Here is a 23,729-nt window from a genome sequence, read left to right on the forward strand (position 1 = left end):
GAGCAGCTGTAGGATATGGAGGGCGTGCAGGCAAGTGTGGAGTGGGTTTAGCACAGGTTTGGGAGTTCAGGCAGGGTGGGAAGCTACTTTATACCAGGGAGCTGTGGATGGTGTAGAATGGGCGTCTGGTACCGGCTGTGGCGCTACTGAAAGGCGGAGACCTTCTCCAGGCCTGGGAGCTAGAAGGGGGCGGTGAACTAATAGAGTGTGAAGAGCTGTCCGGGCTGGAGAGCTACTGAAGATGGGGAGCTCAGGACAGGCTCAGAGCTACTTCAGACCAGGGCGTTAGTGAAAACTGCGCGGCTCTGGTAGGCTGGGGAACTTCTGGAGGGTGGGGAACTACCGTAGACCAATAGAGCTGAGGGCTTCAGAGCTAGTGCAGGCTGGGGCGGGCTTATAAAGGGTGGGGAACTTAGACCAGGGAGCTGATGGCTTCAGAGCTTTCACAGGCTGGGCGAGAGATGGGGGTTTCATATAAAGGCTGGGGAACTATCTAAGACCAGGGAGCTGAGGCCTTCAGAGGTAGTGCGGGCTGGGGGGGAGAGGGGCGTCTGAGGGTAGGGAACTACCGTAGACCAGGGAACTATCAAGAGCTTCAGAGCTGGTGCGGACTGGAGGTTGAGGGCTCATAGAGGGTGGAGAACTACTGTAGACCAGGGAGCTAGCAAGGACTTCAGAGCTGGGCGGGCTGGGGAACTCTTCAAGACTGGGTAACTCCCATAGAACAAGGAGCTCCAGGTGCGGTTTTCGAAGTGCACTATTGTGTATTCATTCGTGTATTAGACTGATACATGGACTCAGTTGTTTGGATAGTTTGGACTTTCTCTTAATTTTTTGATTAGAAACAGAATAAATGACGTCTAGCGCTACAAACGCCTGCTAATTTAACACACAATGGAAGCTGGAAGGAGGGGTACGGATGACTTCCTCCGCTGCTTGCAGCGCTGGTGTGTTTAGTCGCTTGTCTCTAGGAGCTACGCGCCTGGGTTTGTCGCCTTCTGGGTACCTATATGGATTACTTATTTTTTCGGCCCTCATAAAAACGAATATGCACAATGGGGTTTCAACAGGCCCCGTCCGTTTTTAGCTTTTAATGTGCCGATGGGCAACAGGAAAAAAGCTTTTCGTTTCTAGGGCCTTTGTTAAATGGAATGATTTCTGACCTCCACATAACATCAAAACACACACACATGATGTGCAGACCTGCGCACCACTCAAAATATTACTCCTTCCCACTTCACCGCCACCAAACAGTCAGAGCCGGTAAATGAGCCCAGCGCTGGCAACTGGCGCTCCTCGGATTTAATATGATTTACTGAGCTGAGCGCCCGCTGCCGATGGCACGGGGTCATTCCTGTAGATGAATAAATTACGCACTTTAAAGTAGCGCTACGAACGAGCGCTCTGGAATGCACAGGATCCTAGGATTCAAATATCATTTATTTGCATGAAGACTGAGAAAACCCAACTTTTAAAGTCACGCGTGATGTCTGTGCCTTCCCAGCAGCACCGGGGGCAGAATTCTGTAAATGGAACACTTATGATGTGACAGGCCCTCCAGTGTGACGCCTAGGGGGTCCAGCGCACGTGCAGAGAGGGGTGAGGGGCCTCCGCCGCAGCAGAGAAAAGAAGAGACCACTGATGGGGAGAAAGTCAGGTAGAACGGGCCCTTCTTTCAGGTTCATCGCAGGATAATTTTCATGTGTAAATAGTTGGATTTTCTCAAGACATTGGTCTAAACCCGTGCCTTGCCTGCTCCACATGGTATCACCCATAAGGGATGATGTATGAAGACACATTGAGAAGTCTCCATTGTGACGCGTCCTTGGTATAAAAGGCCGGTAACCAGGCAGCTGCAGCATTGCACTCAGGGGCACCGGACGGGGAGGACCCCTGCTGGCGGCTGGAGCTGGAGACAATGAGAGGCCGAAGCTGGACGAGCTTAGGAGGCTCCATAAAGGATGGAGGAAGAGGCGGGTCTAAGGGGGCAAGGTGAGTAAATAAACCAAACGAAAAGTGAACTGAAAACCGAACTTGAAACCAAACTGAAAACTAACTTGAAACTGACTTGAAATTCCAATCCCCTTCATTTTCCTTCCGTTCTCTTCCCCTCCCAAACGATCAACTTCCCTGTCCCTTACATTTCGCTGTTCCACCCCCCTTCAAGCCCCCTTTAACCACCTTTACTTTCAACATCTTTCTTCTTTGTCTACTCCTTTCTTTTCCTTTTTTCCGTTCCTCTTTTCCTCATCTATTTTCTGCTCAGTTTATTTTTCTGTTCTCGCCTCGTCCGTACCCGTTCCCCCCTCCTCTCCTTCTCGTCTCTTTCCGACTTACTTATGTCTTCTGTCATTGCCTTCTCCTTCCCCCTTCCTCTTTCCCCTTTTCCTTCCCCTCCCCCCTCCTCCTTCCCCGTCCCGTCCCCTTTCATTTTCTTTCCCCTTCCCTTTCCTTTCCCCTTCACCTTCCCTCACCCTGCCTTTCCCCTATGCATTCCCCTGTCTTTCCACTACCTTTTCCCTACCCTTCCCTTTCCTCTCCACTTTCCCCGTCAATTTATGCTTCCCCTACCCTTCCCCTAACCATCCCTTCCCCTACCCTTCATGTACTCTTCCTCTAAACATCCCTTCTCCTAACCTTCCCTTCCCCTACCCTTCCTGTACTCTTCCTCTAAACTTGCCTTCTCCTTCCTTTCCCCATCCTTCCCCTACCATCCTATTCCACTTCCCTCTACTTCCCTTTTCCCTACCCTTCCCCAACCTTTCCCTTCCCCTTTCCTTTCCCTTCCCTCATCCTTCCCCTTTCATTCCCCTCCCCTTTGTCCACTCATTCCTTCCTCTTCTACTATCTTCCCCTTCCCTTCCCCTACACTTCTCCTACCCTTCTCTTCCCCTTTCACTGTCCTTCCCCTACCCTTCCTGTACTCTTCCCCTAACCTTCTCTTCCCTTTTCCCTTACTTTCTCCATCATTCCCTTTACCTACCCTTCCAGCACTTTCTCTTCCATTACTCCTCCCTTTTCCCCTACCCTTCCCCTTCCTTTCCCCTTTTCCCTCCCTTCCCTCATTCTTTCCCTTCCCCTTGCCCCTTCCTCCTTCCCCTTCTCTCTTCCCCATCCCCCTTCCACTACCTTCCCCTGCTCTTCCCCTTACACTAAGCTTCTGCTACAGTTCCCCTTCCCCTAATCTAGCATTCCCTTCCTTCCCCTTTCCCCACCCTCCCCCTTCTCAATCCCCTTCCTATTCCCCTTCCCCCTCCCCTTTCCCTTCCCCTTCCCCTTTTCCATCCTTCCCTTTTTCTTTCCCTTCCCCTTTCTCTACCTCCTTCCCCTTTCCCCTTGTCCTCCCCACTTCTCGCCTTGCCCCTTTCCTTTCCCATTTCACTTCTCTCCTCCCCCTCTTCCTTTACCACTCCCTTTCCCATTTCCCCTTCATCCTATCCTTTCCCTACCCTTCCATTTCCCCTTCTCATTTCTCTTTCTCCTGTCCCCTCCTTCCATTCCCTCTCCCTCACTTTCTCTCTCCCCTTCCCCCTCCTCTCCCCTTTCTGCTTCCACATCCCTCTCCCCATCCTCACCTTCCTCTACCTTTCTCTTTCCCCTTCGCCTACCCTTCCCCCCTATAATTTCCTTTCCCTACTCTTCCATTCCCTTTCCCCTTCCTTTCCCTTATATTTTCCTTTCCCTACTCTTCCATTCCCTTTCCCCTTCCCCTACAAGTTTCCTTCCCATACTGTTCCTCTACCCTTCCCCTACCTTTCCTTCCCCAACTTTCATCTCTCCTCCCCATCCCTCTCCCTTGCCCAGCTCCTTTTCCCCTCCCCTTCCTGTTCCCCTTTCCCTTCCTCTCCCTCCCATTCCCCCTCGCCTTTACCGCTCCCCTTTCGCCTCCCTTTCCCCCTTCCACTTTCCCCTTCACCATACCCTTTCCCTACCCTTCCCTCTTTCCTCTTCCCCCTCTCCCTCCCTTTCCCTCTCCCCTTCCCATTCCCCCTTCTCCTTCCGGCTCACTATTCCCCTTTCCCCTTCCCCTCCCATTTCCCCCCTTCCCTTCCTCTTTCCCCTTACCCCTCCCCCTTCACCTTCTGGCTCCCCTTTCCCCGTACCCCTTCCCCTACCATTTCCCCTTCCTGTCCCCTTTCCCCTCAGATTTCCCCCTACCCTTTCCTTTCCTCTTCCGTTTCCCCATCCTTCTCCTATCCTTCCATACTATTCCCTTACACTTACCCTACCTTTTCCCTACCCTTCTCCTACCCTTTCCCCTTCATCTGCCTTTCCCCTACCCTACCCCTTTCCCTACTCTTCCACTTCCCCTACCATTCTCCTTCCACTTCCCTTCCTTTTTCCCTACCCTTCCCGTACAGTTCTCCTACTCCTCCCCTTCCTCTTCCCCTATCTTCTCCTACCCCTCACTTCCCCCCTCCACTCCCCTACCTTCCCCTGCCCCTCTGCTTTCCCCTTCCCTCTCTCTTTCTCCCTCCCTTTTTATCTTCCCCTTTCCCCCTTCCCTTTCACTTTCCCTCTCCACATCCTCATCTTCCCCATCCTCCCCTTCCTCCATTCTCCCCCTTTTCCCTCCCCTTCCCCATCCTCCCCTCCCCTCCCCTTCTCCCTCCCATTCCCCTTCCCCATTCCCTACTCTCCCTTCCCCCTCCCCTCACCTTCCCATTCCCCCTCCTCATTCCCATTCACCCTCCCCTTCTCCCTCCCTTTTCCCTCTCTCCATCCCCTTTTCTCCATCCCCTTCTGCATCCTCCCCTTCCCCTTCTCCCCCCTCTCCACCCCTTCTACACCCCCTCTCCCTCCCATTCCCCTTCACCCTCGTCTTTCTCTACTCTTCTTCCTTTCCCCTCCTCTTTCCCATTTCACCTTCATCCTGCCCTTTCCCAGCCCTTCTCTTTCCCCTTCCTTTTCTGCTTCCCCTATGCTGCCTCCTTCCCTTCCCTTACCACCCTCCCCTTTCATTTCCCTTTCCCCTACCTTTCCCTTTCTTCTACCCTTCCCCTACCACTTCCCTTCCACTACCCTTTCTGTACTGTTCCCCTACTCATCCCCTACCTTTCACCTCCCCTTCTCCCCTTTCTCTTCCTCTCCTTCCCGCTCTCCTCTACCTTCCACTTCCCTTCCTGCTTCCCGTCTTTCCCACCCCCCTCTCCTTTCACCCTTTTCTTCCCCTTTTTCTTTCGTATTACTCCTTCATCCTAACCTTTCCCTACCTTCCCTTCCCCACTTTCCCCTTCCTCTCCTTTTCCCCTTTCCCTTCACCCTCCCCTTTCCCTACCCTTCCACCTAACCTTCCTCTTTCCCAATTCCCCTTCCCACTTTCCCTTCCCCTTTCCTCTTCTCCTTTCCTCTTCTCCCTCTTTTTCCCTTTCCCTTCACCTTGAAGCTCCCCTTCCCCCACTCCCCTTCCCTTCACCTCTACCCTTTCCCCACTCCCCTTCCCTTTGCCTGTTTCCCTCCCCCTTCCCCATGCACTTTCCTGCTTTCGCTTCCTATTCCCTCTCCCCTTCTTCTTCCCTTTTCTTTTCCCTTCCCCATCCTATCCTTCCCTTTCCCCTGCCATTTCCCTACTCCTCTCCTACTATCCCATTCTATTTCCCCTTCCCCTAACCTTCTCCTTCCACTTCCCTTAATCTATACTTCCCCCTACTATTCCCCTATTCATCTCCCCTTCTCCTACCCTTTCCCTTCTCTTCCCCTACATTTCACTTCCCCTTCCAATTTCCCTATCCTCCACCTTCCATTGGGCCTACCTTTCCCTTCCCCATCTTCTCTTTCCCCTCCCCTCCCCATTCCCCTTTCACTTCCCCTTCATCTTCCCCTTCCCTTCCCCCTTCTCCTTTACCTTTCCCTTCTCCTTGCCCTCTCCATCCTCTCCTTCCACTTCTCCCTACCCATCTTTCCCTCCCCCTGCCCTTCCCCTCCTCCCTTCAGCCTCCCCTTAGCCTTCCACGTCCCCCTCACCTTTCCCATTCCATTCCCTTCCCTTCCCTTCTCCGCCTCCCCTTCACCTCTTCCCCTCCCATTTCCTTTTCCCTTCCCCGTTCACCCTCCCCTTTCCCCTTCCCCTTTCCCATCTCCCTTCCCTTTCTCCTTCCCGCTCTCCTTTGCCTTCACCCTGCCCTTTCCTTTCCCCTCCCTTTCTGCCTCTTCTTTACCCTACCCTTCCCCCTCCACTTCCCATTCCCCTCCCATGTCTCCTCCTTCTCCCCTTCCCTTCCTCCCCTTCCCCCTCCCCACTACTTCCCTCTTCTTCCCTTCCCCCACCTTTGCCATTCCCACTCCCATTCCCCTTTCCCATTTTCTCTTCATCCTACCCTTTCCCTACCCTTCTCTTTCCCCCTCCACTTCCCATATCACCTTCATCCTACCCTTTACCACTCCCCTTCCCACTTCCTACCTCCCTTTCCCCATCCCTGTTTCTCCTTCTCCCCTCTTTCTCCTTTCCCTGCCCCTCCTCCCCTCCCTTTCCCCTTCATCTTTCCTCTTCCCCTTCCCCCTCTCCCTCCTTTTTCTCCTTCCCTCTCTCCCCTCCCCCTTTCCCTTCACCCTGCCCTTCTCCTCCCCTTCCACTTCCCTTTCTGCCTCCCCTTCACACTCCCCTTCCCTCTCTACTTCCTCTTCCCCGTCTCCCTCTCCCTTTCCACACTACTTCCCTCTTCTCCTTCCCTTTCCCCTGCCACCTCATCTTACTCTTTCCCATTTTCCCTTCATTCTACCCCTCCCGTACCTCTTCCCTGTTTCCCCTTCCCCTTCCCCCCTTTCCCTGCCCCTTACTTCCTCCCTCCTCCCCATCCACTTTTCCTTCCTCTTAGCCCTCCCTTTCTGTTCCTTGTACCCTTCCCTCTTCCTTCTCTTACTATTTCCCTTCTGCATTCCCCTTCCCACTTTACCTTCCCCCACCTTTCCCCTCCACCCTCCCGTTCCACCTCCCCTTCTGCTTCCTCCTCCCCTTCCCCCTCGCCTTTCCCTTCCTACTTCCCTTTCATTCCTGCTCCCCTCCCCCTCCACTTCCCCTTACCCATCCCCATCCCCTTTCCGCTTTCCCGTTCCCCTTCACCCTTTCCCTTTTCCTCTTCCCAGTCCCCTTCCATTTCCCCTTCCCTTCCCCTTGGCCCTTTCCCTTTGCCCTTTCCTTACCATTCCCCTTCCCCTTCCCATATCCCTTTCCCCTTTTCATTACCTTTCCCCTTTCCCTCTCTTTCCCTTCCACTTCGGTCTCCCTTTCCCCTTCCCCTCCTCTTCCTCTTCTCCTTCCCCCTACCATTCCCCCTACCCCTCCACTTTCCCTTCCTCTTTTCCTTCACCCTCCCCTTCCCCTACCCTTTCCCCGTTTCCTTCCCCTTTTCCCCTTCCCTTTTCCCACCCCCTTTGCTTTTCCCCTTCCCCTACTGTTCCCCTCACTTCTCCACTTCCCCTCCCATTTTCCTTTTCTTATCCCTTCCATTTTCCCTTAAACCCTCCCCTTCACTTTCTCCTTCCCTTTTCTCCCTCTCCCTTACCCTTCCCCTTTTTAATTCCCCTGCATTACCTCTACCATTCCCCTATTCTTCCCCTTCCCCCACCCAACCCCACCCCTTCCTCCTTCTCTTCCATTTCCCCTTCTCCTCCCCTCCCCTTTCCCTTCAATCTCCCCTTCCCTGTCCCCTTCCTTTTCCATATCCCTTCCCTTCCCCCTACCCTTTCTCCTTTGGCTTCCCCTTTTCCTTCCATTTCATCCTCCCCTTCCCTTTCCCTTCCTCTTCCCCCATCATTTCCCCTACCCTTCCCTTTTGCTCTTCCCTTTTCCCCTTCCCTTCCTTTTCTCCCTCCTTTTCTCCTTCCCCTTCCCCCTCCCCTTACCCCTACCCTTCCCCATCTTCTTTCCCTGCCCTTTCCCTTTCCTTTTTCCATAACTTTTCTCCTTCCCTTTTCTCCTTTCCCTTTTCCTTCACCCTCCCCTTTCCCCTTTCTTTTCCCTTTCCCTACTCCTTCCCTTCCCCTTTCCTTTCCCACTTCTGCCGCCCCTTCCCTTTCCCTCTCTCCTTTTCCTCCCCCTCCACTCCCCTGCCCTGTCTCTTCTCCTTCACCATCCCCTTCCCTCTTTCTATTCCCCTTCCTTTTCCCCCTTTCCAATTCATCCTCCCCTTTCCTCTTCCATTTCCCTTCCCTTTTCCCACCCCTCTTCGTCTTCTCTGTCTCCCCTCCTTTCCCTTCTCCCCTTCCCTCTTTCCCCTTCACCTTACCTCTTCCATTCTGCTTCCCTTTTCCTATTCCTCTCCCCTTCTCTCTCCCCCTCTTTCCTCTCCCTTCCTATCCTCTCTCCCATTCCATTCCTCTTCCCCTCCCTGGCTGTCCCCCTCCCCTTTTCCTTTCTCTTCCCTCACCCTCACCCTCCCCTTTTTCATTCTCTTTACCCTTCCGATTCACATTTAATTTCCTTTCCCCTTCTCTTTCTTCTTCCTTTTTTCCCTTCCCCTTCCCATTTGCCTTTCCTCTTTCCCTTCCACTTCCCCTTTTCCTTCCCCTCTTCTTCCCAGTCCCCCTGCCCTTTCCTTTCCCCTTCCCCTTTTCCCTACCCTCCCCCTTCCTCTGCTCTTCCCTTTCACCTTTCCCACTCCTTCCCTTCCCCTTTCTCTTGCCCCTCCCCTTCCATTTCACCCTCCCCTTCCTTTTCCCTTCCCATTACCCTTCCCTTTCCCCTTTAATTTTGTTCTTCCCTTTTCTACCTTCCCCTTCTCTTTCTCCCTTCTATTCCCCTTCTCCCTATCATTACCCCTCCCCTTACTCCTATCCTTTCCCTCCCCCTTGCCCCTACCATTTCCTTTCCCTTTCCCCTTCCTTTCCCCATTCCCTTTCTTCCTTCCGTTTTTTCGTTCCCCTTTTCCTTTCCCCTTCCCCTGCCTCATCTCTTCTCTTCCCCTAGTCTTCCCCTTCCCCCACCCCATCCTCCTCCCCCTTGCCTTTCCCCTTCCCTTCTACTTCCCTCTCCCCTTTCCTTCCCCTTCCCTCTCCACTTCCCCTCCTCCCCTTTCCCTTTCTCCTTCCTTTTCCATTTCCCTTCCCCCACCCTTTCACCTTCCATTCCCCTCCCCTTTTCCTTTCTCGTTCCCATTTCCCTTCATCCTCCCCATCCCCACCATACACTTTTGTTTCCCTTCCCCCCTTCCCTATTTTCTTTCTCCTCCGTGTTCCCCTTCCCTGTCCCATTCCCTTTCTTTTCCCCTTCCCTTTCCCCTCCCTTACCTTTCCCCTTCCCTTCCCCCACCCCTTCCTCCTCCCCTCCCATTCGCCTTTCCATTTCCCCATTCCCCTTCCCTTCACTCTCCCCTTCCTTTTCCATTCCCCCACCCTTCCCCCTTCCCTACTCCCTCCACTTCCATTTCACCCTCCCCTTTCCCGTCCCCTTCCCCCTACCTTTCCCCTCCCCATTCCCTTACTCTTTCCCTTTCCCTTTTGCTCTTTCCTTCTCCCCTTCCCTATTCCCCTTTCCCCTTTCCCCTTCACCCAACTCTTTCCCCTTTTCCCTTCCACCCTTATGCTTCCCCTCCTCTTCCATTCTCCTTTCCCATTTCCCTTTATCCTCCCCATCCCCCTATCGTACACTTTCCTTTCTCTTCCTCATTCCCAGTTTCATTCCCCTTCGTGTTCCCCTGCCCTTTCCCCTTACTGTTCTTTTCCCCTTCCCCTGTGCCTTTTTGTTTCCTCTGCCTTTCCTCTTCCCCTACTCTTCCCCTTCTCTTCCCCCTGCCCTTTCCCCTATGCTTCCCTTCCCCCTTCCTCTCCCTTTTCCCCTTTACCCTGCCCTTTCCCCTTCCCTTTTCATTTCTCCCTCCTCTTCCCCTTTCCCTTCATCTTCCCCTTTCCCTTTCCACTTCTATATTCCCTTTCCCATTCCTCTTTCCTCATTCTTTTACCAGTCTCTTTCCCCTTCCCTTTCCTTTTCCTCCTTCTCTTCCCTATCCCTTCCATTTAACCATCCCCTTCCATTTCCCTTCCTTTTCCCAGTCCCTTCCCCTTCCTCCTACCATTCCCTTTCCTTTTGCCCTTCCCTTTTCCCCTTCCTGTTTCCTGTTTCCCTTTCCCCCCTCACCCTTCCCACCCTTTCTCCTTCCCTGTCCCCTTCTCCCTCCTCCCTCCTCTTCAACCTTCACCCAAGCCTTGTCTGGCACATCATCACTGGATGGGAATACCGACATATTTCTCATTAAATGAACATGACATATTATCTATCCAAAAATTCTCCCTCAACCTTATTTTCACAGCCCTAATCCCAATGTTACTATCAAGAGCCATACTCTATCCAATTTACAAATATGGGGATCGCACAGTTGCCTCAAACTATTGTTTACTAGCTCTCTTGAATGTGGAGGCTAAAATGTATGCTTGCATATTGTTGGACCAACAGGAGGTTTGGGTCAAGGAGCACCAAATCCTGCCATTCTTTCAATCTGGCTTTAGACCTAGGGCCTCGACAGTGGATAACATTGAGGCACTTTCATATTTGCAGCAACAAGCGGCTAAAAACAACCATCTTCTATTTTTCTGCTGCCTTGTGGATTATAGTGTGGCTTTCGATAGGGTTGATCTTGCAGCCCTATGAAGGAGGCTGGTGGTATGGACATCCCTACACGGCTCCTGAGTGCTATTATTTCAGTATATACAGACACATGGGTTCGAGTAACAACTGGTCCTGGCACAATGAACTGAAAAATAGAAACCAACAGAGGCCTAAAGCAGGGCTGCGTTCTGGCCCCACTGTTATTTAATTTCTTTTCTAGGGAAAAGCTTGGAGGCTAGCACATTGTCCCGCCAAAAAATGCTTCTACAAAGCTTCGAATTACACTATGCCGACTACATCGCGATAATGGACTGTTCAAGAACCGCCTTACAGCGAGCACTAAACGCTCTGAACACATTTAATATAGCCAGCTTCAAGTAAACCAAGAAAAAACAAAGGTTATCATACTTGGAAGGTTTAAAACCAAAAAGATCATAACCTGACAACTTCGAAATCAGATCATTGGCACAGCCAGAAAGTACAACCACCTTGGGTGTGGTTCAGTGAAAACCATCTGGCAGGGAAACAGAAAGGTGAATCAGAAACAAATTTTCAGCAATCACAAATCGGGATTGCCCAAGTGAACAGCTAAGAAGTGCATCGGCAGCCCCAATACTGAGGGCAACAAAAGCAACTCTACTTCCCGCCCTGCAGTATGGCAAACTGCCATATCCTAGATCTCTAGAAGCCACTGAGGCACAAGCACACTGTGGGGCGTACAGAAAACTCTTATAACCAAAACGTGTCTGACACTCCAGGGTAAGACTGAAGTTGGACCTTGTGTCCCAGAAATTAGACTTCCAAGCATCCATCCTGAAGTACTACATAAGGCTTAGGAAGGCAAACATGCAGTCATTAAAATATCATTTGAGAATAAGTTCTGAAACTCCCGGTAACCCCTGGTATACACATGTAAACAACGCGCTGAAGACTCAAAAAGGGAGATTCCAGATGGCAGAAACCATCCCATTCAACACTTGGAAAATAACAAATAGAAGATCAAAGGAAATTTCAAGGGAATAAGACTTACCGATTGTCAAATCCCCATCAGCAGTGCCAGTGTTAAATGACTCTTACCTGGTTGGGGCCCCATAGCCATATCTTTTAGAGATAATAAATGCGGAAATCTGAGGGCAGATCTTTTACATGTGACAGTAGCCCTGCCAATTAAGGATTTTACTCCTTGGCCCTCTCATAAAGATAAAAGAGCCTGTAGGCTTTGCCAAGGTGAAACCTGGTTGCATCTGATTTGTTGCAGCTCCTCTTTAGTCTTTAGTCTTTAGTCTCTCAGAGGAGACAGCTAATTAGACCAGTAGCATTGGCCGTGGGGGCACGCACTTGCTTGGAGCCATCTATCATCTGCTTCTCACCATCTATCATCTGCTTCTCACACTCGGCAGCCTGGTCCTTGGCTAGATGTGCAAAATATGTCACAGCATTGAGGTGGCTGCTCTCCAAGTCAGTGGGGGTGGCCGACATGGAGCACAGAGGGTCATTAAAAGGTTAAGAACCATCTGAGACCACTGAGTTTCAGATAGAGTTGCATTTGTAAGTTTTATTTGCACAAGCACTTTCAGCCCCTTAGCATAGAGGGAGGACAGTAGACAACTTAGAAGGTGGAGCAAGTTAATTCATAAAGTCGCAGACAGGGTGAGGACAGTGTAGGAAATTGTACGAGCCGCATAATTGTTTACGGATAAAATATTGTAGTGCCTTGCTCTTTGGGCGAATTCATCTTGACTGTCAACAGCAACTGGGTTTGTTAGGAAAATCGATATGTCACTGACATAATGGTATTCGGTGTGTTTGCATTTTAATTTAAGATAATGTTTTATCAATGTTTTTATTGTAATGGCTTTAATTAACTTACCAATACAGCTGGCAATGAGCCAAACTAACAACTTTGTTTACGTAATTTCTCTGGCACAGCTAACAATTCTGCATGTCTCAAATAATGTTTTTTGTTTGGACAATTCAATAGCCATCTTTCGGGCATTACTTCATCCTCTAAGTTCTTAAGCAAAGGCCCTCTCCCACAAATATGCTCCATCACTCTCCTCTCCTGAATTCTTCATAGTCACCTTAACTATACAAAAAAGTGATGGATTGAACGCTTGAAATAATCTCAGCCCCTGGTAATTACTCTAGACTGCAACCCAGCCCTTTGTTAATCTGCACACCATGCCACCTCAGTTTGGACCCAGCTATATTCAAATATGTCTTGACCCTGCTTCCCTGGCACCAGTCCAAACTGTCAGGTCAAGTCCTTCCTGGACCGGTACACAAGCATCCCAGGACTGGTTTCACTCTTATTAGCGCTTATCAGCCAGGCACAGTTTGGTTCCAGTGGCACAGCGTGCAGCATACCTGTCCTGCTTTGGGTGTCTCACTGAACTATACAAAACAGTAATGGGTGGAATGCTTCAAATAATCTCAGCCATTGGTAATTGCTAGTGATCGCACCCCAGTCCATTGTTGTATTACACACCTTGCCACCTCAGTTGGGACCCAGCCATACGCACTCCAGTGGAAACATTCCAGTCCAAACTGCCAGGCCAGGTCCTCCCTGAAATGGAACACAAGACACAGTGAACTACTTTTGTCATTATGAGGACTCATTAGCAAGATATTCTGTTAATCTTCCTTCCTCCATGGCGCCGACCCAATCTGCTTTGGTTATGGTACCTCCAGTAGGCTCCTCTAGGGAGCACGCTATAACCTGATCCTCCTCCTCAGTATGGTCCAAACATCACTAATTGGCAAAGAATCTGCAGAGACGATGCACACCTATGCAATATAGTCTACCTTGTAGGAAAGCTCTTGTAGCCTATATTGTCACTTAGCTTTCCTAGAGGTAGATGTACCACCCCCTTTGGTGGTATACAAATCAGTGAGAGGTTTATGGTCAACCCCGACGGCAAATTCCAAACCCCACACATAACTGTGAAAGTGGTTCATGCCCCACCACAAACCAATCCCTCCCTCCCAATGAAGGAGTATACTGCTTCAGACCCCTTTAACCGGAGAAATGTGAAGGCTACCGCCTCATCCTTCCTGTTCCTGCATTGAGGTAATATGGCACCTAAACCCTGCTGGCTTGCATCCGCCACTACCATACAAGTGTCATTGGTATTGAATGATTTAAGTTGAGAAGAATGGCATGAACAACATTCTTGACATGCTGAAACTCCTTCTCACAGTCCTTCTCCCACACACACACCTCTTGTTCTTATTAAGAAGTTTCTACATGTTGTATACCTTTTACTCACAGCTAAAAACAAATACTGAGTAAAACTAAATCATGCCTAAAAACAACCTCAACTGGTCCTTAGCAGCTTGTGCAACGAAATCCGCAATAACCTTAAATAAACGATCTCAAGGTTTCACTCCTTGTGCCAGTATCCAAGATAATCTATACTTGAGATATGTCACTTACACATATGCCTCATCAAGGGAACACCTATGTGTCTTTAAATACTTCCCACCTGGGCATACCTTCTATCATGCGTTTCTTTATTCTGACCATAAACCAACAAGTCGTTTTGAGAGCACGCATAATCCTAAACGGTAAATGAGTTGCTGGAAAAATACAGATGCTGACCATACACCAAAAGCCATACATTAAAACCTAAATGCCCCTATACTGGTGATTAGACATCAAATATCAGGAACCCCGAAGTAATATAATTTGATTTGATGATAGGTAAAGGCCATATTTAATGCAGAGAAATCCTCAGCATCCCTCAAGGAGGTTAGCATCTAAGATATTTGCCAGTGGGTGACAAGCTACACATATACTGGCATTTAGATGTGTCAGATGCATACACATTTTTAAAGCCCCATTGACCCTGCGTGCCATCACTACTGGGGAAAAACAATCAGAACTTTCAATTGCTTATATTTAGAAGTCCCAGTTTCCCATGTTGATTGATGAATGCAGACGGAAACCAATGTGCTTAGTGTCTGTATTTTAATTTTGAAAGTGGAAAAATACAGAAAATTGTCCATTTGTGAGTGACTCTCCATGCTGTCCTTTATGAATTCCCAGCCGCCTGCTGGGCAGATAAATAGCTTAGGGAGTTAAAAAGCAGAATGAGATTTAAAATACAGGCCATTAACATATATTTGTTGATAATGCTAAGATTTATCTGTGGGTGTTGTGTTATATTTGGCTGTTTAATGTGCTAAAATGTGACAGTCATCATAGTTTGAGTTCATGTTTACAGTTAAATATGGAAATATACCATTTTATAACTCCATTAATTCACAAAACACTAAATAAATATTGATAAATATCAATAAGGTGGCAAAAAATAAATATGGATAAATACAGATGGAAATGTTAAAAAATATCATAAAACAGAGAGTCCTACTTGTATCCTGGTCAAACCAACTCCTCAGCGCTGACATTACAGCCTAGGTAGCTCTGTTCAAGTCATGAACAAGAGGGCGTCATTCCATTGATGCTGGAGTGTCATTTGATGGCGTGTTGTGTTGAGGCGGTAAGTGTTTTGTCTGTCATATGGGGAAAGGTGTATTGGGATTTTACTGTAGTGGAATCGTAGGTATGGGTTTCATATGGAATGTTATTGGTTGTATTGTTGGAACTCACCAGGTTGGAGTTTCCCTGGTCTATGCGGCTACTGTAAGTTAACTCAATAAAGGAGTTCAAATACACGGTGTCTGGTACTTCCCTTCGATATTCTACTTATGTCTTTCCTCTGCAGGCTGCAATGAAGCTGCCCAGATCCACAGCTGAGAAGGCCAGGTCTGCAGTATTACGTCTTTGATTTGGGTTTTATTGACAGTACAATGCTGATTTTAGGTACAGTTGATCTCAATGGAATTTGAGGTTTACTTAGAGTTCCTATATGTGAAACACACGACCAGTGGCGTAGCGTGGGGGGTGCAGGGGGGGGGGGCGGCCGCACCGGGCGCAACATCTTGGAAGAGACTCGAGTGCTAAAATCCACGGGTTAGGGGGTGCAAATTACTTGCCTTGCCCCGGGTTAGGGGGCGCAAATTACTTGCCTTGCCCCGGGTGCTGACAACCCACGCTACGCCACTGCACACGACCACCGCTTTGTACTGTCCTAGGAGCACTGGTCTTGTGTAGAGGTGTAAAAGGTTAATCAAAGACACTTTGAAGCTATCGTTGGCTAATCATGCAGCCTGTGCGTATCACCCTCTAAAGCAGATACTGCGTTCTAATGAGAGGACGTGTTTCCACATCCAAATTAGTTCGGCCTTCGATGGGTAGGTCAGGGTTACCAGTAGAAAGGATCAAAGATGTGTCCAAGACAAGGAAGCCTTGTATTTCAAGCTGGGGCATGTCATGGAGGTGGAGGCCTGGGGGAGAGATGATTGGGTGAAGGTGCTTGGAATCCTACTGAAAGATAATTCAAGATGTACTGGGTTTCAGCGAGTTGTGGTGGTTAGACAGGCCGTAGTAAAACCGGAGAATGGAAAGAGACGGAATAAGGAAAGGTTGTTCTTATTCCGTGCAGATGATCTGCTAGTGAGAGGATAGGAACAGATCATATGCCCTGCTGTTGGGGGCAGTATAGGTGCCTCTGTGCTGACTCCATGCTCTTGTGAGGCACAGTGAGGGAGAGGTGCCATGCAGGTTCTGTGGCTTTGATATGAACAGATGAGCCGTGTACTATTGTGAGTGCTGGTGAGGTGGTGTTTGATGGTGTGTTGTACTGGGAGTGTGTGATTTTGTCAGTTGCAGATGAGCGTAACGTGTTGGCAGTTCTGACCTATTCTAGAGTTACCACAATTCTCACTTGGATTAAAACGGGATTAAATAATTCCAGGGGTGCCATCACTGAAATAGTCAATGCTGTTAGGTGAGGGGAAAGGAAAAAAAGAAAAGGGAGAAGGAGAGGGAAGGAGCAGGGGGAGGGGAAGGTAGGGGTACCGAAAGGTAGGGAAAGGGAAAGATGGGCGAAGGGTAGGTGGAAGGTGAGGGGTAGGTGATGGGAAAGGGAAAGGGCAAAAGGAAAAAGGGAAGGGTGGGGTAGGTGAAGGGAAAAGGGGAATGTGAGGAAGAGGGAAGGGCAAAAGGGGAGGTGGAAGAGGAAAAGGGAAGGACTAAAAAGAAGTGGAAAATGGAGGGGAAAGGAAGAGAAGGGGTAAGGGGTGGTGAAGACAAGAAAGGGGAAGGAAAAGGGGAAGGGGATGGAAGTGGAGGGGAAGGTGAGGGGAAGAGGAGGGGGAATGGGAGGAATGGGGAGGGAATGGGAAAGGGAAGAACAAGTGGTAGAGGAAGGGTAAAGGAAAGGCAGGGGAAAAGGACAGGCAAAGGGAAAGAGGGAAAGGGAAACGGGAATGGGAAGGAGGGGAAAGGAATGTGGGAAGGAGGGGGAAGGGAAAGGGGAAAAGGAACGAAAGGGGAATAGGTAGGGGGCAGGGAAGGGGATGGTGAAGGGGAGGGTAAGGGGAAAGATAAAGGAAAATGAAAACGGGTGGCGAAGGGGAAGAGTAGGGGAAGAAAGGGAAGTGGTATGGGAAAGGCAGGAGGAGAAGAGGGAAAAGGGAAGGGAAAAAGGAAAGTGGGAAGGAAAGGGAAAAAGAAAAGGGGAAAGGGAATGGTAGGGTAGGGGAAAGGAAATGGGAAGGGGAAAGGGAAAGGGAAGGAGAAAATGGAAGGGGAAGGGGAAAGGGAAAGAGGAAGAGGAGGGGAAGAGGAATAGCAAGGGGAAAGGGTAGGGTGAAGAGGAAAGGGGAAAGGTTTAAGGGGAAAAGGAATGAGGGAAGGGTAGGGGAAAGGGAAGTGAAGGCGGAAGGGTAGGGGGAAGGGGAGAGAGAAGGGGAGGAGAATTAGAAGAGGAGAGGGAAGGGAAGGGAAAGGAAAAGGTGAAGGGGGAGAGGGGGATAGGGGAAAGGCAAAAGGAAGGGGAGAGGGAAGTGGAATGGGAAGGGAGAAGGGGGAAAGGGAAGAAGGGAAAAAGGGAAGGGGAATGGGAAGGGAAGGGGAAAGGTTTAAGGGGAAGAGGAAAGGGATTCTGAATATCTGAATAGGAAGGAGAAAGGAAAGGGTTGGGGAAGTGGAGGTTGAAGGCAAAGGGGGAAAGGGAAGGGGAACAGGGAAGGGATGGAAAGGGAAAAAGGAAGGGGAAAGGGAAGAAGTGGTATGGGTAGGGTAAAGGAAATGCAGGGGAAGGGGAAAGGCAAAGGGGAAGAGGGGGAAGGGAAAAAGGGAAGGGGAAAGGGAAAGGGGAATGGTTAGGGGGTGGGGAAGGGTGAGGGAGAGGGGGGAGGGGGAATGAAAAGGAATATAGAAAGGGAAGGGTAGGGGGAAGAGAAGGGGAATGGGAAAGGTGAGTGGAAAGGGGAAAAGGAGGGGAAGGGTGGGGGAAAGGGGTGGAGAATGGGAAGGGAAAGAGGAAGGGGAAAAGGGAAGGGGAGGGAGATGGGGAATGGGAAGTTGAAGGATAGGGGAAAGGCAAAGGGGAAAGGACAAGGGGAATGGAAGGGCGAAGAGGGTGACGGGAAAAGGGGAGGGTGAAGGGGAAAGGTTTAAGCGGAAGGGGGAAGGAAAGGGGAAGGGGAAAAAGAAGGGTAGGGGAAGGAAAGCAAAGGGTTGGGGAAAGAGAAGGGAGAAGTGAAGGGGGAAGGTGAAAAGAATGAGGGTGAGGAGGAAATGGGAAAAGGGAAGGGGAAGGCAAAGGGGAAAAATAAAGGGGAGGAGAACAGGGAAAGGAAAGTGGAAAGTGAAAACGGAAGGGCAAAGGGAGGGGGAAGGGTACAGGGAAGAGGAGGAAGGGGAGGGATGGAGAGGGGGAAGGTGAGGAGAATGGGAAGGAAAAGAGGAAGGGTAGGGGAAGTATAAGGGAAAGGCAGGGGAAGAGGATGGGAAGGGGAAAGGTTTAAGGGGAAGGGAGGGGAGGGGAAAGGGGGGAAAAGGGTAGGGGAAGGGAGAAGTGGAAAGAAAAAGGGGAAGAGGATCTGAACGAGTAGGGGAAGGGTTGGGGAAAGGCAGGGGAAGGGTAAAAGTGAAGGGGAAAGGGACTGGGAAGGAAAAGGGGAGGGGAAGAGGGGGTTTGGGAGGGGATGGGGAAGGAAGGAAATAGGGAATGGGAAAGGGAAGAAGTGGTAGGGGATGTGGTGAGGGAAGGGGAAAGGGAAAGCAGAAGGGAAAAGAGGAAAAGGGAAGGGGAGGGGAAATAGAAAGGAAGAGGAACGGGAAAGAGAACGGGAAGGGAAGTGGGAGGGGGATAGGAGGGGATGGGAAAAGGGAAGGAACAGGGGTGGGGAAGAGGAAAGGGAAGAGTAGGGGATGGGGAAGGATGGGAAAAAGAATGGTAAGGGAATCAAAGGGGAATGGGAAGAGGAGGGGGAAGGGGAAAGGGTAGGGGAAAGGAAAGGAGGAAATTGAAGGGAAAAATGAAAGGGAAGGGAATGGGAAAAGAAAGGGGAATGGAAAGGGGAAAATGGAAGAGTAGAGGATGGGTAAGCAAAGGAAAAGGGGAAGAGAAGGGAAAAGGGAGGACAAAGGGAAGGTGAAAGGGAAGGGGAAAGTGGAAGGGGAAGGGAAGAGAAGGGAAAAGGGAAGTGGAAACAGAAGGGTAAAGTGAAGGGAGGGGAAGTGAAGGGAAAAAGGGAACAAGAGGGAAGGGGAAGTGGAGGGAAAAGGCAAGCGAAGGGGAAGGAGGAAGGGGAAGGTAAAGGAAAAGGGAGAAGGGAAGAGAGGGAGAAGGGGAAAGGGAACAAGGGAAGGATTAAAGGGATGGAGAAAAGGAAAGGGGAAGGGAAAAGGGAGGATGAAGGGGAGGCGGGAAGGGCAAAGGGGAGAGAAAGGGGAATAGGAAAGGGGAAAAGAAAGGGAAGGGGAAGCGGAAACGGAAAGGGGACAAGGGAAAAGGGAAAGTGTAAGGGGAGGAGAAGGGGGGAAGTAAGTGGAAAGGTGAAGGTAAAGTAGAAGAGGAGTGGGAAGCACTGAAGTGGGGGGGAAGGGGAAAGGGAAAAAAAGAAGAGGAGGGGAAGTGGAAAGGAAGGGGAGGATGAGGAAGAGGAAAAGAAAAGGGAAGGGAAAGGGGACGAGGGAAAGGGAAAAGGGAAGTGTTAAAGGGAAGGGGAAAGGGGAGTGGGGAGAAGGGAAGAGGGCAAGGGAAAGGGGAAGGGAAAAGGGAAAGGGTGAAGAGAAAAAGGGAAAAAAGGAAGAGAAAGAGGAAAAGGAAAAAAGGGAAGGGGTAAGGGAAAGGGGAGGAGGAAAGAGGGAATGGCAAAGGGAAAGGGGAAGAGGAAAGGGGTGGGGGAAGGGAAGAGTAGGGAAAGGGGAAAGAGAAAGGAAAGTGAAAGCGAATTGGAATAGAAAGGGAAGGGAAGAGGAAAGAAAAAGGAAAAGGGGAGGGGGAAGAAGAAGTGGAAGGGAAGGGGAATGGGAAGGTGATGGGTAAGGGGAGGGAGAAGGGGAGGTGGGAGGGGAAGAGGAGGGGTAGAGAAATGGAATGAGAAAAGGAAGGACAAGTGAGAGTAAAGGGAAAGGTTAAAAGGGAAGAGGAAAGAGGAAAGGGAATGGGTAGGGAAGAAGGGAAGGGGAAAGGGAAAGGTAAGGGAGAGGGTAGGGGAGGATGAAGTGGAATGGAAAGGGGAAGGGAAGGTCGGAGGGGAAGTGGAAGGGGTGAGGGAAGGTGAAGGTGAAAGGGAAGGGGAAGAGGAAGGGTAAGGGCAGGAGAAGGGGATAGAAGAGGGGAAAGGGAAGTAGAGGGAGGGGACAGGAAGGAGAACGGAATGGGGAAGCGGAAAGAAAAAGGGGAAGTGAGGGAAGGGGAAGAGTAGGGGAACTGGATGGGAAGGGGAAAGGATAAGGGAAGGGGGATGGGAAACGGAATGAGAGAGGGTAGGGGAAAGTTTGTGGGAAGGGAAGGCAAAATGGAAGGGGAGGAGGAAGTGGAAAGGGGTACGTGAAGGTGAAATGAATGGGGAAAGGGGAGGGTGAAGGGGAAAGGAGGTGAAGTGGAGGAGGAAAGGTAAAGGAAAGGGGAGTAGGAACAGGAAGGGGAGGGAGAAGGGGAAGAAGGGTTAGGGGAAAAGGGAAAGGGAAGGAGGAAGGGGAAGTGGAGGGGGAGGGATGGGAAGGGGAAAGGGAAAGAGAAAGAGAAAGGGGAAGAAGGAGGGGGAGGGGAAGGGGAAGAGTAAGTGAACAAGAAGGGGAAAGGAAAAGGAAAGGTAATGGGAAGGGGAAAGGGGAAGGAGAGAAGGGTAGGCGAAATGGAAGGGGAGACGGAAAGGGAAAATTGAAGCGTTAAAGGGAAGGGTACAGGGGAGTGGGGAGAAGGGATGGGGAAGGGAAGAGGGCAAGGGAAGGGAAAAGGGAAAGGGGAGGGGAAGGGAAGGGAAAATGGAAAGGGTGGAGAGAAAAAGGGAAAAAGAAAGAAAGGGAAGGGGTAAAGGAAAGGGGAGGAGGAAAGAGGGAATGGCAAGGGGAAAGGGGAAGAGGAAAGGGGTGGGGGAAGGGAAGAGTAGGGGAAGGGGAAAGAGAAAGGAAAGGGAAAATGAATTTGAATGGGAAGGGAAGGGGAAACAAAAAGGGGAGGGTGAAGGGAAAGGGACGGGGAGGGGGAAGAGGAAGTGGAATGGAAGGGGAATGGGAAGGGGAATGGGAAGGTGATGGGTAAGGGGAGGGAAAGAGGAGGGGTAGAGACAGGAAATGAGAAAAGGACAAGGGAGAGTGACGGGAAAGGGTAAAAGGGAAGAGGAAAGGGAATGGGTAGGGAAGAGGGGAAGAAGGGAAGGAAGGGGAAAGGGAAAGGTAAGGGAGAGGGTAGGGGAGGATGAAGTGGAATGGAAAGGGGAAGGGAAGGCGGAGGAGATGGATAAGGGGTGAGGGAAGGTGAAGGTGAAAGGGAAGGGGAAGAGGAAGGGGGGAGGGAAGGAGCAGGGTAAGGCGAAGTGGAAGGGTAAGGGCAGGAAGAAGGGGTGGAGGGAAGGGGCGGGGAAGGGGATAGAAGAGGGGGAAGACAAGTAGAGGGAGGGGACAGGGAGGAGAACGGAATGGGGAAGGGGAAAGAAAAAGGGGAAGTGAGGGAAGGGGAAGAGTAGGGGAAAGATTGTGGGAAGGGAGGGCAAAATGGAAGGGGAGGAGGAAGTAGAAAGGGTTAGGTGAAGGGGAAATGAATGGGGAAAGGGGAGGGTGAAGGGGAAAGGAGGTGAAGTGGAGGAGGAAAGGTAAAGGAAAGGGGAGTAGGAACAGGAAGAGGAGGGAGAAGGGGAAGGGGAAGAAGGGTTAGGGGGAAAGGGAAGGAGTAAGGGGGAAGGGAAGGGGAAGTGGAGGGGGAGGGGGTGAGAAGGGAAAGAGAAAGGGGAAGAAGGAGGGGGAAGGTGAAGAGTAGGTGAACAAGAAGGGGAAAGGAAAGGTAATGGGAAGGGGAGAAGGGTAGGCGGAATGGAAGGGGAGAGGGAAAGGGAAAATGGGAAAGGGGAGGGAGAAAGGGTGAAGCGGAGGAGGGATGGGAAAAGGAAAGGGGAGTAAGAAGAGGAAAGGAAAGGGGAGTAAGAAGAGGAAGGGAAAGGGGAGTGAAAAAGAAAGGGGGAACGGAAAGGGGAAAGGGGTGGGGGAAGGGAACGGGGAAATATTAAAGGCGAGAGAGGAAAGGAAAGGGAAGAGGAAAAGAGGAAAGGGAAGAGGGAAAGAGAAAGGGAAGGGGAACGAGAAGTGAAAGAGGAGGGGGAAGGGAAAAGGGAAAATAGAGGGTGAAGAGAAAAGGATAAAGGGGAAGGTAAAAAGGAAAGGGAAGCGGAGGGGGAAGGGCAGGGGAAAGGGGAAGGGCAGGGGGAAGGGGGCAGGGGAAGGTGGAAGGGGAGGTGGAAGGTGAAATGGAAAGGGGAGAGGGAAGGGTAAGGGGGATGGAGTGGTGGAAAGGCAAAGAGAAGTGGGAAAGGGAGGGGGAAGGAGGGTGGAGGAAGGAAAATATAGGGGAACGGAAAGGTAGGTGAAGGGAAGGTAGGAGATGAGTAGGGGAACAGTTTGGGAAGGGTATTGGAATGGGAGGTGAAGGGGAAAGAAAAGGGTTAGGGAATAGGAAATGAAAGGGAAGGGAAAGGGGAAGGGAAATGGGGAAGGAGAACAGAAGGAGAAATGGAAGGGTAGGTGAAGGGGAAGGGAAGGATGGGAGAAGGGGAAAGTGAAAGGTAGGAGGGGAAGGGAGGGGAGGGGACAGGAAGGTGGAGAAGGGGAAGGCAGGGTAAGAGGAAGGGGAAGGGAAGAGTGGCGGAAGGGAAGGGAAAGGGTAGGGTATGAATAGGGGAATGGGGAGGGGAAGGGAAGAGTAGGAGAATGGGAAAGGGAAGGGTAAGGGTAAGAGATGGGCTAGGGCAGTGGAAAGGGAGAGGGTAGAGGAAGGGGAAAGGAAAACGTATAGGGTAAAGGGAAGGGGATGGGAAGGGTAGGGTAGGAAAAGGGTAGGATGAAGGGAAAATGGGAAATGGGGGGAGGAGGGGTAAGGGGGAGCGTAAGGGGAGGATGGGGAGGGAAGGGTAGGGGAACAGTACAGGAAGGGAAGTGGTAGGGGAAAGGGAAGAGTGGGGGAAGGGGAAGGGTGTGGGGAAGGCAGGGGAAGAGGAAAGGGAAGGGTAAGGGAAGAGTAGGGAAAGGGTAGTAGAATGGTAGGAAAGGGTATGGGAGGGATGGGGAAAGGATAGGGAAAAAGGAAATGAAAGAGAAAGGGTGAAAGTGGAAGAGAAAGGGAATTGAGATGGGGAAGGGAAGGGGGGAATGGGAGGGCAACTGGAGCGGGGAAAGGGAAGCGGGAAGATGAAGGGGAAAGGGGAAATGGGAGGGGTAAAAGGAATGGAGAAAAGGGAGGGGAAGGGGAACAGGGTGCAGGAAGGCGAAGGGTGAAGGGGAGAGGGAAAGGGAGGGAGAGGGGGAAGGAGAAGGGAAGGGGAAATGGAAAAGGATGGGTAGGAAAATGGTATGATGAAGGGGAAAGGGAGGGCTAAAGGGGATGGGAGGCGGTGGGGGGAGGGGGAGGTGGGGAAGTGAAAGGGAAAGCAGAGAGAGGGGAGGGGGAATGGGAAGTAGAAAGGGAGGGGGAAGGGGAAAAGGAACGGGGAAGTGGAAGTGGAAGGAGAGGCAGATAGGAAAGGATAGGGGAAATGGGGTGGTGAATGGAAAGGGAGAGGGAAAGGGAAGGGCAAAGAGGGAAGAGTAAGGGGAAGGGGGAATGGGAAGGGGAAAGGT

General features: G+C 50.9%; 1 long non-coding RNA gene across 1 annotated transcript in view; it reads right to left on the reverse strand.

Annotated features, from left to right (window-relative positions):
• The window catches only part of LOC138285563 (uncharacterized), a 48,251-nt gene that overhangs the window by 20,121 nt on the left and 4,401 nt on the right, over positions 1-23,729 (reverse strand). The window contains exon 2 of the long non-coding RNA XR_011201612.1: positions 13,029-13,106. This is a non-coding gene — a long non-coding RNA (uncharacterized lncRNA). The remainder of the gene's footprint in view (positions 1-13,028; positions 13,107-23,729) is intronic.

This window comes from Pleurodeles waltl, chromosome 3_1 (genome assembly GCF_031143425.1).
Source record: "Pleurodeles waltl isolate 20211129_DDA chromosome 3_1, aPleWal1.hap1.20221129, whole genome shotgun sequence".
Taxonomy (NCBI): Eukaryota; Metazoa; Chordata; class Amphibia; order Caudata; family Salamandridae; genus Pleurodeles; species Pleurodeles waltl.